This window comes from Elgaria multicarinata, chromosome 8 (genome assembly GCF_023053635.1).
Source record: "Elgaria multicarinata webbii isolate HBS135686 ecotype San Diego chromosome 8, rElgMul1.1.pri, whole genome shotgun sequence".
NCBI classification, from domain to species: Eukaryota; Metazoa; Chordata; class Lepidosauria; order Squamata; family Anguidae; genus Elgaria; species Elgaria multicarinata.
In genome coordinates, this window is record NC_086178.1 from 32,021,864 (window position 1) to 32,038,431 (window position 16,568).

A 16,568-nucleotide genomic window follows, 5' to 3' on the forward strand; every position below is an offset into this window, starting at 1 on the left:
CATGTAACAGTGGTTATTCCCTGGCAATTGAACTACTACTTCACTAACCATGTGGATAATGGATATATGATTGCTACATTGTGGCATCACTTTCCTCTTCCTATTACTGTACAGTGAGCAACCTTTGAAACAGACATCAGGGCAAGTGGTATGCTGCAGAAGTCACTGAAAAAAACAACAGATCTAATGCATGTATTTAATCCAATATGTCCTGAAGATACATTGCTAAGAATGTAGTTTCCTTTATTCACCCTACAACAGCAGATACTAGAACAGTCACAGAATAAGTAACATTGTACAATAATTCAAACACTGTTGATTTCTACAGGATGGCTATATCTTTTAGAATTTGTTCTGGTCCCTAGAAGTGCTCAGACTGAAGCTTTAGTGCTATTTTACATTACTCCCTTAAAATTATATTTATTGCTTCCTGATTTATGCCCTCATTTTGTGCAAGTATTGGCAGTATTACAGCTATATTTTCCAAAGGCATGAATAATTGAACATTGCCCACTGCAATCATGGGGGGGGGGAACCAACTCCCCAAAACATAGAAAACAGCAGGATGTGTGGGCTTCCTAGGGATAGCAAAACTAAAGTTTATTTCATTTTGTGAAAGACACAAAATATTTCAGAACATCTAAGCCATCAGTATATCATTTCAACATCAAATAATGGACTTAATATCTGTTATTAGTAAGAATTTCTTTCACATTGCAGATGAAGCCAAACCAATTTATCAGTCTCCTTTCTGGCATACTATTTTCTCTGCAGTAATTATTGCACTGATTTAGCATTGGGTTTTATGTTTTCTAATCATTTTGTTGCTTCAGTCAGATCTAGCATAACCATAAAATATACTAAAGTGACCACTTAATGATATCTTCAATTTTTTGTAATATCCCACAAATAGAACTCTTGCAGTTATTTACTGCTGTACAGTTTTCTGTGCTAATTGGATCAAATTTTTGAAAAGCAGCAATCGAGTCCTACTGTTTTGAGAACTTACAGGGTTTTTTTTTTTTTAAAAAAAAAAAACCTATTCCAGTGATGCATCCAGAGTATCTGAAGAATATGCTATGCTCTTCACAAGTATGTGATCCTGTTCACCTCCCTTTCAGATGCTTCACACGTGCCATATACATTTTCATGTGGACCTTTCCTTAACATTTATTGACCTGGTCACTGAGGTCATCCGAGGGCCTGCTCTTGGTGGTTCCACCTAGATCCATCCTCCGATTGGAATCCACCAGGGGAAGAGCCTTCAGCGTGGTGGCGCCCCTCCTGTGGAACTCCCTGCCTCTGGAGGTCAGGCAGGCTCCGACCTTGTACTCCTTTCGGCACCTCCTGAAAACATCTTTATTCCAAGTAGCCTTTCTTTAACATTCAGCCTTGGATTTCTGATTTTTGCTTCTTTTTAAATTTTGTTTTAACTGTTTTATTCTGTTTTTATTTTCATTTTACCTTGTACACCGCTCCGAAATTTTTCAATGGGGAGCGGTATATAAATATTCTAAATAAATAAATAAATAAATAAATAAATAAATAAATAAACATTTAAGAGAATGGGCATTACTCTTTCAATCGCTCTCTCTGTATTTGGATCAGAGCAAAGGTATGTAATGTAAAGTACAATAGTACAGCATGATACACAGCCCTGATAGTTGTGTGCTATCTCCAGTATTTGAGGCAGTAAGCCTCTGTGCCCCAGTTACTGGGGAACATGGGTGGGAGGGTGCTGTTGCACCATGTCCTACTTCTTGGTCCCTTGCCGATGGCTGATTGGCCACTGTGTGAACAGAGTGCTGGACTAGATGGTCTGATCCAGCATGGCACTTCTTATTTTCTTATTATTAATGACTAGCTTAAGTCCCATTGATTTCAATAGAATTGAAGTGTGGCTATCTTAATTTGGATTCAAACCAACAAATGTAGTATTCAATATCAATGTAAATCATTTGGAAGATTTTAAGTTTGGATTCCTATTAATTTGGTGATCCAGCCATGATGCTTGAAATTATATCAGTTCTATGGGAGATTTTGACTCGATGGCTTCTTGCTCACATGCAAAGCATCCTTCCCTTTCCAGCATCAGTTTAACATTGTCTTGACATAGTGATCGGGTGGAGGGAGAAGTCATCCAGCTGTTAACATTTTTGAAAACATTATTGTTATTGGATTTTATTACAGTTAAGTTTTTTGCTAATTTCCCCCAAATCTTTCATATCATTGAACATTTTGTAACCACAGCTGCCTACTTGATCATCATTAATGGGGGAAAAACAAAACATTGGGAGATTTTTCAGAGTTCTGCAGTGGGCAATTAAAAACAAAAAAAAATCAGAGGCCATGAAGTCAATTAGTTATTATTTCCATAAATCTATATGAACCTTACCCTATGCATGTAATAACTAACTTTTTAATAGTAAAAACATTTCAAGACTTTAAGATCAAGTAAAAGGACATCGTGAATTTGATTCATATATCACTAAAGCTTTGTACATGTCAGGCAAGTTACAAGCCATGAACAAAGACAAATGGTAAAGGCTTGGCCAGCTACAGGTACTAGTCAGCTCTTTTTTTTATCAACAATTCTGCCCACTGTTTACACTTTAGCCATAAATTACAAAAACCCATTTAACGGCCCAACAGCCAGCTGTTTCTAGTCAGGCTGATGTTGCTGTTGTTGTTCTTGCTTTTATTTCCCAAACAAAGTCACCTTTACCGCATATAGCCATAGGCCATGAAGTTGCCTTTAATTCGCCAATATTTTAATTCACCAATCTAATAGGATTTACCAGTGCAACCAAACTGTGGGTAATTGGAACACTATAAAATTAATGGCCAATATTTCTAGTTCTTAAGCAGTTTTCCTGCTTGCTTTTCAGAACTTCAGTTAGGGAGGACAAGCTATACAGCAACTTTCCCCAACCCAGTGTTGTCCATATGTTTTGGATTACAAATCCCATTATCTCTGCCCATAGTTCCTGGGGCTGCTGGAAAGTGGAGTCCCAACACCTGGATGGCACTATATTGAGGAAGGCTACTACAGGGACATTCTACGCTAACATGAAATTATTTATTGCCATGTTAGGAAATCAACATCTGAATTTGCTCTCTGTTTTATTTCCCCCACATTGAATGGGTAAAATCCATTCACATTTTTATGTGAACTTATCAAATTTGCAGTAACCCAACCCAAAATGCAATTAAATGTTGATATCTGTATTTTCCAAAATTTTGCCAAAGATTTTGCAAATAATAAAAAAGTCAACAAATATGCATATAACAGAGAAAAGTGTACACATATAGGTGTATATTACAAAGAAGTGTTCATAAGAATGCTTTGTCTTAGGGGAGACCACCTGCAAAAAAAATTATAATATGAAAAAATGCATACAAAATTTGTACATTTTGAAAAATGTTTATGAAAATCCATACAGTTTTTTCTGCAGACTTTATAAAAACTTCACAAACTGGTTGGATCAGTGCTTTTTTACTTATTTTTAAATGATATGCAGCTAGGTGACCAAGTCTGCTGATGGCACCAAATAACTTAGGTTGATAAAAGCAAAAAAGAGATTGCGAAGAGCTCCAAAAGGTTTTCTCCAAACTGGAGGAATGGGCATTAAAATGTATTTATTATTTACATTTATCTATTGTCATATCAAGGTGGAGAACAAGCATTTAAAACAATACACCCATCAACCATAAAAATAAGAACATTAAAAAAGTAAAAATATCAAAACATTAAAAACTACACTTTTAAAATGGCTAAATTGTAAAAATGCAACTTTACAACCTTTCTAAAGGCCCAGAGAGTAGGGGGCAATATTCCATAGTTTGGACCCACAGGAGAAAGCCCTTTCATGTGTGCCCAACAAACAGGCCTTTGTGCCCTAAAAAGGGCTCTTTTACAGATCTTAATACTCAGGCAAGTTTCATAGCCAGTGGCAAATACAACAGCTCAATTAAAATATTGATCTAGTGTTCAGCTGCTGTGAAAAAGGTAAGTTCCATGTTGGGGATAATTAGGAAAGGAATCAACAATAAAACCGCTAGTGTCATAATGCTTTATACATGAAACTGATTGGTGGGAGATTCAGCACAAATAAAAGGAAGTACTTCTTCACATGGTGCATAGTTAAAGTATGGAATTTGCTACCACAAGACATAGTGATGGTCACTAACTCGGATACTTTTAAAGGAGATTAGCCAAATTCAGGGAGGATAAGGCTATCATGGCTACAAGTCCTGATGGCTATCTGCTATCTCCTATGTCAGAGACAATATGCCTATGTACACCATTAAAGAGATGGAAAATGTGCAGAAAAGGGCAACCAAAGTGATCAAGGGGCTGGATCAACTCCCCATATGAGAAAAGATTACAATACTTGGGGCATTTTAACTTAAAAATGGTGAAATTGGGTCATGATATAGAGGGGTAATAAAACGATGTGGGGATAGCGAATAGGGAGAAGTTGTTCTCCCTCTCTCATAAAACTACAACACAGGGTCATCAAATGCAGCTGAGTGGTAGGAGCTTCAGAACAGACAGAAGGAAGTAATTCTTCATATAGCACATACTTAAAATATGGAATTTGCTACTACAAAATATCTGCTAACTTGGAAAGTTTTAAAAGGGGATTGGACAAGTTCATGGAGCATACAATAAGGTTATCAATGGCTACTAATCATGACTATATATTACCTCCAACATGTGCTGCAGTATGTCTCTGAATACCAGTTGCTATGGAACATGAGTGGGAAGGTGCTATATTTCCCTCATGTCCTACTTGTGGGCTTCCCATAGGCATCTGGTCAGCTACAGTGGGAAAAGAATGCTGAAATAGATAGGTCTTCCATCTGATCTTTCAGGGCTCTGCTTATGTTCCTATGATTAATCATAACTGGTCACATCACATGTTACACACACCACATCCCTCCCAACAGGGTCATTACTTTTTACAAGCTACCAGACAACAGCAATATGTAGTTAGGAAGTCACTGTTGACATCTTTGGTATGCAAGAGAGCTAGTTCTCCCATGGCAAGTGACATTGTATAAGTATACTGAAATGTTCTACACTGGTGGGCTTGATGTGTGACACTGCTGTTCTTTCCATTCCCAGGCTATATATACTAGATTTTAAAAAAGGGTAAGAAATTAGGAGAAAAGTTCATAGAGAAAGTGATTTGCAAAAATCCACTGGCTATGGGATGGGGGAGAAATTAGTTTGGTTCAACCTTTTTTGGCTGAGAAATGGGATAAAAATACTATAAATAAATAAATACTGATTAATTCACATTTCCCAAAATGGAACACAATTTCTTTGGTTTTCACCTTTTCCACTCAAACCATATGTACAAAAATGTATATGTTAGGGAAAATTGCATGCCAAAACGTATGCATAACTTTTCATCCAGACATTTTAAAAAGCATTTGAAATTTAAAAGCATTCTAATATGGAAATAGGAAGGAAGGAATGACTTGTTGAAAAAAATGCAAACATTCTAGAAAGTGAACAGAGATTTGACCATTCCTAACTGGCCTCCCTATGAGCAATGATTCAGTTCCCTGGGAATACATCAGATGCACTGGTCATATAGGGCCTGTTCAGACAACACAATAAGCCATGATTACTCCACTAACCCTTTTACAGCAAATGGTTAGTAAGTGTGTTTAAACTGTTGTTATGTAGTCAAAATTCTTAACCACCGTGGCTTAGCGTGTTGTCTGAACGTGATCGTATATTTCTTGCAAGCATATGGATTAATTGTGTTTTAAACTGTTGGGTGTTTTACTGTGGTTTTAATTTTTGTGAACCGCCCAGAGAACTTCGGCTATTGGGCGGTATAAAAATGTAATAAATAAATAAATAATAAATAAACAATCAAATGATCTAACAAGGCTTCAATATTTGTGTCACAAGATCCTTACATGTTCACAAATGAATATGAATGCACAGTGGGAATGCCCAGAACACAGAAGCCAAATACAATCTCCTATTCAGTATTGATCAGACAAATCACAGAGTAGTCATGCAGGTAGGTATTATCTATGAATTTAAATAGTGGTTGTTGCTGAGATTAGATTTTCCAGTAACCACATTTACAATTTCAAGAGAAACAAACAATTATCAGCAGTCTTAGATGCCCCTTATTTAACTGGATCATTTTAAAATTAAAATAAGTTCAATTCTGTAAAGAGTGATAGTGCCAACATTATGCAAATACATTTTAAGGTAATTACAGTAGCAAAATGCATGGCTGTCCTTGGATGTAAATTAATTGATAGAATGAGTAGTCTATCATGTATTAATGACAAAAAGGGGGGAATCATTTTAATAAGCCAAATAGACTTATAACTTAATTTGACTTTTTAATGATACAAAATTAATTCCCTTCTTTACAGTTTGCATCCTGTTAACTGTATGTTGCTTCAACAAACTATTTTCTATGTTGTAACAAAACTCACAGCTGTGTTTGTCTATCTCTCTAGCAGGCCTGTGAAAAGCTTTCTTTTTGTAAAAAGAATGTTTTGAAGGCTGTTTGGGGCATAATTCACTGTAATCATCTCTATTTTGAATTCCAGTGCTCAAAGTGTGCTGAACAAAACATCACTTCAGTGAATATTCATTTTTCAATTGTTCTTGTTTTAACACTAGTGTTTATGGGCTTGAAATTCTTGGAATGAAACTTACAGCTGAACTGCATGTTACAACTTCTCTATAGCTCTGGTCTTTAGTGCAGGGTATAGTTTTAACACATTGCCAGCATGGGTCCCCTGATCCAGATTGGGACCCTAGCGTGGGGTGGGTGGGTTCAGAGGGTTTTATCCCTTTGCACTCCACTGCAGTCCTTATCGAGAATACAACTTTGCACCTGCAATTTAATGTCTAAATTATTAATCTTCCTTTCCCCTAGCGCCAGATCCCAATTTGAAATTGGTGGTCCCTGGGGTTCTCATTAACGTTTTTAAACCAGTGGAAGTCCCTGTTCAGAAATCTCAAGAGAGTCTCCTCTAGAATAGCCTTCTTGGTTGACTTATTTTTTCCAGAACACACCTTTTGTAAACAGAACTCTAATATGCTATTTTACTCTACAGTCATGAACAATTCAACTATGCCTGCTTTACATACTAGTACTATACCACACCTATGTGAACTTTCATGTGGGAACACTGGAATTCCCACATGGAGTTCATAGTGAGATATGTCCCATCCTGCATGTACAGGCAGTGTTCAAATGCTAGGAAATTGCAGCCAATTGCAGCTTTTCATGTACATAGAGCAATTTAGACACATGTGGAATTATCAGACATTGTGATTTACATATAAGAAACAAGAGAAGGATCTTCTGTGTAAGAAGCAAATTTCCTGCACACACAATTTCCTTGCTGGAATTTGATAATACGGTGGGGAAGGGGGAATGTGAATGAGCAAATCATTAAGTCATTGGACCAGGATCACCTTTTAAAGAAGAGACCACAGAACAAACTTGGTTACAAAAGAGTCTGCGATATGCCAAGTCAAGATCACCACCACAATATCCATTCGAGTAAGTAATGTAAAGTTCTCTCATTATTTCCCTGGCAGCTACAGTTTGAAAAACTTGCCGGGCATTTGACAGCCTCAGTTCATTCTACTCAGGAACGCAGTAACTTGAGTATGGTAAAAGGGTATTCAAAAGTTCTCTCTCACTAGCTTTTATGGAACATTAAATGCTGTCCTGGCAGTTTATATGCTTCCCTTTATGTTATTCATGTAGTACATCTCTAGCTGACATGCACCAGTGTACTTTATTCAAAAGCCATCAAGCAGAGTTTATTCTGGAATACAATTCTGACAAAAGCTCCAACCCAATTAGGGAAGGGGGGGCTATGAAGTCAGTGGGGCTCCCGTTAGCTGGAGCTTTGATTCCCACTCTTGTTTATTCTAGAGATTACCCACTAATAAAATGCTCTACCACACCACACACACACGCACATACATATAGAAGATGTCCAGTTCACTAAAGAGATATGGACCCTAGATGAGCTGTTAGAATTCAGCTCTATTCCCCACACCCCTAAGGCTTCATCTACTAACCAGCATCTGAACAATCTGTACAAGGCATGTTAAAACCTCCATGTGCCTAGTAGCAATACTGATCTTCATCACTCCAACTTCAGAGAAAGGAGCCTTGTTTCTTGCAGTTACAGAAGAGAGTGCAAGCATCATAAGAAGCTCCCTTACATAAAGTCAGACCATTGGTCCATCTACTCAGTACTGTCTACACTTGACTGGTAATGGCTCTCCAGGGTTTCAGATGGATCTTTCCCAACACTACCTGGAAATGCCAGGAATTGGAGCTGAGACTTTTTCAACGCAAAGCATATGCTCTACCATGACCTTCCCCCCACCCCTTGTCTCTGCAGGAGAAAGATCAGAATAGGGCTCTCTTTTCTACATTTCAATCCAGCATTATAAGGACTCAGTTTGGTTTTTAATCTTCAAACAAGTCACCTATGATGAATTCCAGACCAAAATCCAGTACGTCAATGAAAGAATCTCATTGACTTAATTATTTATTCCACAGAGCTGGTACATTTCTCACTTGAATGAACAAAATCATGTTTCTGAGCAAAACCTAATAGCAACTTGCAAAACGTACTAGCAAATCTGCAACACATCTTCCCACTGATATTTTGAGGCCTGGTTTGGCTGTCAACTAAGAACATCGAGCAGGGCTGGACAAATACTGCCCCTGCAGGCCAAATACTGCCCTGGTTTTTGTCAAAAATCCATTATGGAAGGCTAAAATGGTTTTTCAAACCAAATTTATTCATTCATTTTAACCTTCTGTACCTGTTTGCTGCCAAAAATCCACAGCAAATTCCGGGAAGGCGGGGGGGCCACTGCTGAATTTAATGGTATAGCACTGGTAGCATCAGGATTGTGGCCCATGGGGCAGGGGGGATGAAGATGAAAATAGCTCCCAGACTCCCTGAGAAAAGTCACTTGTCAATCATTTGGTATAGAAATACTTCACAAGTGTATCTCATAGATATCTGCCCCCTTTCAGCACACAGAGAGGAGGAGGTATATGTACTCCACCTTGGGTTCCTTGGTGCCACATGGACTTATGGCCCAATTGGAGTCCACCTAGAGAAGAGACTTCAATGTGTTAGCCCCCTGTCTTTGGAATTCCTTGTCCCTGAAAGTCAGGCTGGCACCAACACTGTGTTGCTTCCAGCGCCTCTTGAAAACAGCTCTATTCCAGAAAACATTCCTTAACTGACCAGCTGCGGTGTTTACTGGCATTCTGTTTTTAAAAAGAATAATTTTAATATGGCGTTTTAGGCCTCATCTACACCAAGCAGGATATTGCACTATGAAAGCGGTATGAATGCAGTATATAAGAGGCAGGAGCCACACTACTGCTTTATAGTGCTATTGAAGTGCACTGACAACTGTTGGGGCCCAATGACACATACCATAAACGGCTTTTATACCACTATATCCTGCTTGGTGTAGATGAGGCCTTAATCTTCACTATTTTGCCTCTTATGTTCACCTCTCCAGAATCTTCTTTAGATATGGAGCTGTATACAAATGTTGTAAATACATACATAGAGCTACGTAATGCTTTACAAGGATTAGACAGGTCCCTGCCCCAGGAGCTTACAGAGTAATTTTATATGCAGAGAAAGAATAGAAAATGGGGAAAGTTTTGACTTGGCTTTGGAAAAAATAGAAGACAAGACACTAAACTTGCAAGCATAATTGTTTTGCCTTTTTAAACACAAATAACAACATAAGCCTATGGTTGTGTGAATATATGTCATGTGCATTGGCCCAGTAGGAACACAGATCAGTAGTATTCATTGGGAGCATGCTCACATTTTGTGAGACAAAGTGCACAACCAGATGGATTTTTTAATTCATTTTTTATGGGAAATGATTGAAAAAATCAAATTAAGTTCAGAAAGATATTGTCAAAATTATCTTGACAGTAAGCGTCAAAGCACTGTGTGAATTTCTTGAATATTTTGCAGAAGAATATACGGCATACTCCCTTAGAATTACAAAAAGGCTTCTTATCCAACAGTTGCACCACAGCATTGCTTGATGTAGATGATATTTCTCAACTAGAATGATCAACTGTTCTCTGTGCAAAGACAAGCCCTCCCTGAGTGAGGAAAATATATACAATTTTGCATGCATCAACAGGGAAGAGCCAAAATAATCACTTTTATCAGCTGTATAACCACAGTGCCAGCCCTAGGTTGGCACAGTGTAATGCTAGGGCTTGGATCAGGTGAAGCTTTACATTAAAGTCTGGTTTGAAATTGTTCCACATATGTGCATTGTTGTTTTTCTTACTTCCTCATGACATGTTGCTGTAAATACAAGAGAGGCAGATCTGTGGTTGTGCTGGCCCTTCAGTATTACATCCCCTCTTCTCTCCATACTACTGGCTTTTGAGCCTGGCATAAACTATCAGCATTCCATGAAAGGGGACAGTTCTATACAATTTCAACAAAGAAGAGCTGATGGCCAGAGCTGAGGACTCAATTATATGGTCCTTTATAACAAGGGAGGAACAACACACCTCACTGCATATTCCTTTAATGAACAACTTTCCAAATTCAACTCCTGGCATCTACGGTTTAAAAGGACCGAACATCAGGTTATGACCCTGTTCAGAATACACACTAAACCATGGTAGTTAAGTATTTTGAACATTATGGTTTAGCATGTCATGTGAACCATGACTTAGTGTGTCATGTGAACAACTTCTAACCATGAACTATGGTTGAAACACACCCACTAACATTTTGCTGCAGAAGGGTTAGTGGCCAAACCACGGCTTAGTGTGTTGTCTGAACAGCCCCTATGTGTAAGACTCCTGTCTGAGACCTTGGAGAACTGCAGCTAATCAGGGTAGATAATTCTGGATAGATGAACAACTCTGACCTGGCCAACATTTTTATTTATTTGTAATAAAACATGTAAGGACACAGCCCTATGGATATTTAAACAGGAATAAGTTCTATTTTATTGTTTTACTCTGTACAGCACCATGTACACTGATGGTGCTATATAAATAATAATAATAATAATAATAATAATAATAATAATAATATAGTTACCAGCAGGGAACTGGTAACTATTTCCCTGGCTGGCAGGGAAATCCTGGGAGTTGTAGGACTTTTTCCTGTCTAAACATGCATAGGACTGTGCCCTAAGCTGCTTTTCTTCTCCTAAAGGAGATGCCCAAACCAGAAAACAGCAATATAAAACACAATTAAGGCAGCTTGCTGTGCTCCTAATCCTTTATTATCTTAATTATTATTAGCACAATCGCAAATGGCACCTGCTAATTCCCACAGAGCACTCCCTGCCCTCCTTCCAACCCGTCTCCTTCTCATTACAACATGCACTGTCTGTCTTTCCCATCCACACATTTCTATTGGGAGCACTTATTTCCGTCATCATGGATGACAAGGCGATCAATCATGTGCTGGGAATAGCTAAAAAATATCTGAACATTCCACCACGCTTCATGTAATAGACAGTTTGCAAACTTTGGTATCTTGGAAGTTTAAATTGTAAAGACAGTTTCCGTTTTTACCTACAAATGCCAAAGGTTATCCAACAATTAGCCTTATTCACACACACCCTTCACTCAGTAACAACAACAAATTCCAAATCTTAGCCCTTGGAAACACAAAATATGTCTGGAAATTCATAGTACTCCTGTAAATGTCAGCTATGAGAATTATTCAAAATAGCCTGCAGCAAAACTTAAAGGGAATGCATGTGTCTTCATTGCTATTAAATATAATTCAAAAAGCCATCATTCTTCAGGCTTGCTGTATAACCAGGAAATGATTAGTAATTCAAGAAAGAAGACATTGGATCCCCCACTTGAGTTAAGCACTGGGACTTCCAGAAGAAACAAGTATAACAATAACAGTAACAACCTACACTTTTGCATAGCACATTTTCAAAGCACTTCTTCACACACATAATCATAATCTTAGTAATCTTTACAACTGTTCTATTGCGTAGGTCAGTGTTCTTACCCTTTCATGGCAGATTCAGGGCTAAGGTTGAGAGAATACCAATTCGAATAGGGCCACCTAATGAGGCCATTGCTGAAATGAGATTTAAAACTGGGCTGTCCCATTTCTCGGTGGACACTCTTAGCTACCAACTCCAATCAGCACTGTACAAAGCAAACTGTACAAAACAAAATGATACAGAATGGGCTCCAGTATTAAATATTTAATTTTCCCTTCATTAAATGCAGACATATATCCAACAAAATTTTTACAATAGAGGGAAGAACAAACAAAAAAACTATTCAAGGATGCAATGCTATGCATGTTTAGACAGAAAAAAGTCCTACAACTCCCAGCATGACCCAGCATCCACAAACGCAAGAAGGATTTAGGCTTATTTTTCTCAACTGTTTGTGTGTGTTCACTATAAATAAATACATTTCTAAAAATTCCACTAGATCCATGCAAACCATCAGATTTGCCCAAAGTAGCTCTTTGGATCCTGGCCTTATTTTTTAAAATGTAAAATCTGGCTTTGACCACATGAGGGAAATGAGAACATTGTCTCCCTATATTTCTGAACAGCACCAGAATGAACCTACCTGGCCACAGTCCAACACAGAGGTTTAAGCATGTTTGAGCCAGGCTCACACATTTCTTTGTTGGATTGTGGCTCTGTTCATTTCTCTTTTCTTTTTTTAGTAAAAGAAATTCCACCCAGATGTCTGAAAATGCACATCTGTTAGGAATTGTACAATAAAGCCAAGTTTCTGAACTGAAAACATATTGCTTCAATAACAACCAAAGGTTGCTACCTAACTATAAGTCACACACACTATAGTGCCAAAGTAAATTGAAAGCAGCAGCTATGTAGGAAACAGAACATCAGGGAACCAACAGGCGCTGTCTCGGGCATCAGGGTTGAAGGAAATCTGTGCTTCTGTGTCCTTAGGAGAAGCCAAGTAAATAACACTCATCGATGCATAGGCATGGAAACTATGTTATTATATTGAACATGCTGTAAAGCATATTTGTGCTCTGTATTTTTCAGTAACACCAAAAACATCTTTAACTTTTATGGTAGTGTGCTTAGTTCATTACAGCCATTTCCGTTCACCTAGTAAAAATGACACAAGATTTATAATTCACATTATGTAGCCACATGTTGAAGGCATAAAAGACCCATGAAACATTTGTAGGGGTAAATATACTGCTGATACAAGTCATCTGAACTATAATCATGAAGTTTGCCCATTATTATTTTTTGTAGATGGATTTAAAAACAACAACCCCAGTATGAAATTATAATGATGTGCAATGTCTTGGGTATTATCATGTGATAAACAAGTTTATCAATGAGCATTCTGCATTCTATTTTTTTCTATGAAATCATAAGGCCATGATACTATGCACCTTTGCTTGGGAGTAAGCTTCACTGGACGCAATTGAATTTCCTTCTGACTTAATATAAATAAGATTGTTCATTTATGTCAATGGGGAAGGTCTAGGCATGGACTGAAATCAATGTGATTTACAAGAGCTCAACTATAATTGGATGGTGCCCCAAAGAAGCAACCATACAAGTGCAACAAAACCTTAAATGATAGTCCCATGAGATGCCTTATTGTAATTATTTATGCATTGTCTACATTTAGGTCCAGAAAAGCTTTTGAACAGCCCAGCTGTCCATAGTTATGTTTCTGCCACTTCTCAAAATGAGGGAGCCAGGCAGGTCCCCCTTGGGAAATGGTTCCATAATTTAGATGCCATGACTAACATGTATCAGGAACCGAAAAGGTTGGACCAGCAACTTTTAGTTTTGCATATAACTACCCTCAGTGATAAGCTTAAATTTTCATCTCATTCCCTATAAATAGTGCTGATGGGATAGCTGAGAATCCATAAAACATTAACTTTGGAGGAAATCATAGGAGCACTATGATCTTCTTAGTTTTAAATTTCAGTTAGACTATTTCTTGTTTGACTATATAGGGAACTAGTCACTTTTGCTCAGCTTTCTTCAAACTCACCAATAGAATATACTTGTCAAAACACTTTTAACCTGGCTGTTTCCCTTTTCCAGTTTTCCAAGCAACCTGAGGTGGGCTAGTTCAAAACATGCATCTATTTCCACTCTTTTATGTGCACCTGCTACAGTTAATATCACATGCTTACTAGGGTGTAATCCCCATTGAACACAGTGCTACTAACTTCTGAATGTACACCCATAGAATTGCACAGCAAGCCTCACTGAACACAGTAGCGCTTACTTCTAACTATGCATGCATTAAATTGCAGTGCAGAACACCACCTACTACCCAGCCGTAAGAAAAATGGTAGAAATTTACTCTCTGATGCAATCTACGTACTGTTGAAAATCAGTAGAATATGGAAGTAAAACGCTTTAATGAATGAATCCCAGCTGGTAGGTTTGAGAAGTCATGCTTCAGTGCAGCAATGTCAACAGAAGTCTGAAATGTGAATCTGCATACCTCTTCCTGATTTAAATGAAATGAGGCTGGAGATAGACCATCATTTTTAGACTTGTTTTACAAAAAATTGAAGGTAATATGATAGAGCCATCACTCCCCTTAACATCCATATTCACTCCTCTATCATCTCTATTCACAGCTTTTGCAGGCTTACATTGTGCTTCAAATCCTGCAACATCCATTGGACCAGATGACAGTGAAACAAAATTAGTAAGTGTAGTCCAGGAAAAATAATCACATCACCTTTAATGGTGGCTAAAGGTCATCACTTTTCTGGGTGTAAGCCTGACTGAACACAATAGGACTTACTTCTGAATAGAAATGGATTGAATTACAATACCAGGGACAGTCTACACAGAACTTATCAACTGGCAACTCTTTTTTAAATTATTTTCTCAACTATACTACCTAAATGCTCTCTTATCAAAATATGTCCTTGCACACAGAAAACTAGTATGCTGTAGAGAAGACGTCTTCCCCACATGCTCTATATTCCTAAATAGACAGATGCTGCAGCTGTTCTTTTTTGTTTCTATTGTGGTTAGAGGGAAGTGAGAAGGATATTCCACTTTCCCCACACCTCAGTATAATTTGTTACTACTAGCAGATGGAAATCTCCCATGCAAATTTCTAATATGGCTGAATTAAAACACACTATTCCGCACCCCAGGGATAATAGTGTCTATCCTTTCTCTTCTCCCATCTTAACCATGGATGCCTGGCAGAAATTTCATATTTACATGTCAATTATTTGCTAATTATTATTTGTATGTGATTAAGTCATTAATTCTGTGCACATTTTCCTGGGAATAAGCCACACTGAACACAATGGGACTTACTTTTGAGGATTGTACTATAAGTGAACAATATCTAATTAGTTGGCCAATTACCAGTAAGACATGGTAGTGGAAAATACCAGGAAAAAAAAATTGTCAGGTTCTGGTCTGCAGCATCACCTGGCGGCTGCAGTGCACCTTGCCGGCCGCAGAGTAGTTGCAGGATCCAGACTCATATCAGCAAACACTCCCAGATGGCCTCATGCAGACCAGCTGGGAGCAGCCAGGAAAGGGCTATATAAGAACTGCATTTCCACTCTAGCCTTTGCCACAGCAACACGGTCTCCTGTGCTTGCTCCTGAGAGTCCAGACCTTGCCTTTGCCCTGCTTGAACCCTGCTGCTCCTGGACTCTGAACCGTGCTTGTCTCTGGACCACACCTTTTGCCTCTGGCCTTGCTTGGACTCTGTTTTGCCTTTGGACTCTGAACCCTGCTTGTCTCTGGACCTTGCCTTTGGACTCTGGCCCTGCCTGGACTCTGTTTGCCAGTTCCACTGCCATCCATCCCAGTGTTCCTGCATTGAGGCCTTGCTGCCCACGCCACGGATCCTGACAACAATCCATATGGGTAGAAAGGAAATTTCTTGTTAGGCAATGGCAAAGCAAAGAGGAGGCTTTAAATCCTTACTTTTATAATATGTAACAAGAACCCTCCTTCAATGTTTAAGTTGATGAGGGGGGGAATTATTAGTTTCTCACGTTCTTGCTTTTACACTCTCCAGTAGACTGTTGCAAGGAGGAATAGCTAGTTCCCTTGCTAACAAGCAATTAGCTGCTGGTTGGACACTCCTGCAACCCTCCAACCTTCTCTTTTCTCTGAGAAGAGCTTGGCTGTGTTGGGAGGCAGACACATGAAGCTCTGCCATCCATCCTTGTACTCTGTCCTCCTTAGCTTTATAGATACATGTGTGCTGTAGCTACCTCGACTCTCATGCTACAATCCAGAAACCTTAGAAAGAATGGTGATTGTGCATGCAACTGCCCAGAGAGCTTTGGCTATGGGGCGGTATATAAATAAGTCCAGAAAAGTCAGAGGTGGCATCACAGGAGAGTCAAGGTCTCAGATGGTTTATGCAGCAATGAATAAAAGATTGGGATGGTCCATAATGGATGAGACATGTTAGACTCAAAAGTGGGGCCCTTCCAAAGATCCAGACTGCAGAAAATGCCTCCAAAGGCCACTGGCCTGT

The 16,568-nt window shown here is 38.5% G+C and overlaps 1 protein-coding gene across 16 annotated transcripts in view; it reads right to left on the reverse strand.

The window, feature by feature from the left end:
• The window catches only part of MBNL1 (muscleblind like splicing regulator 1), a 318,050-nt gene that overhangs the window by 76,931 nt on the left and 224,551 nt on the right, over positions 1 to 16,568 (reverse strand). The gene's annotated exons all lie outside the window — the stretch shown is intronic.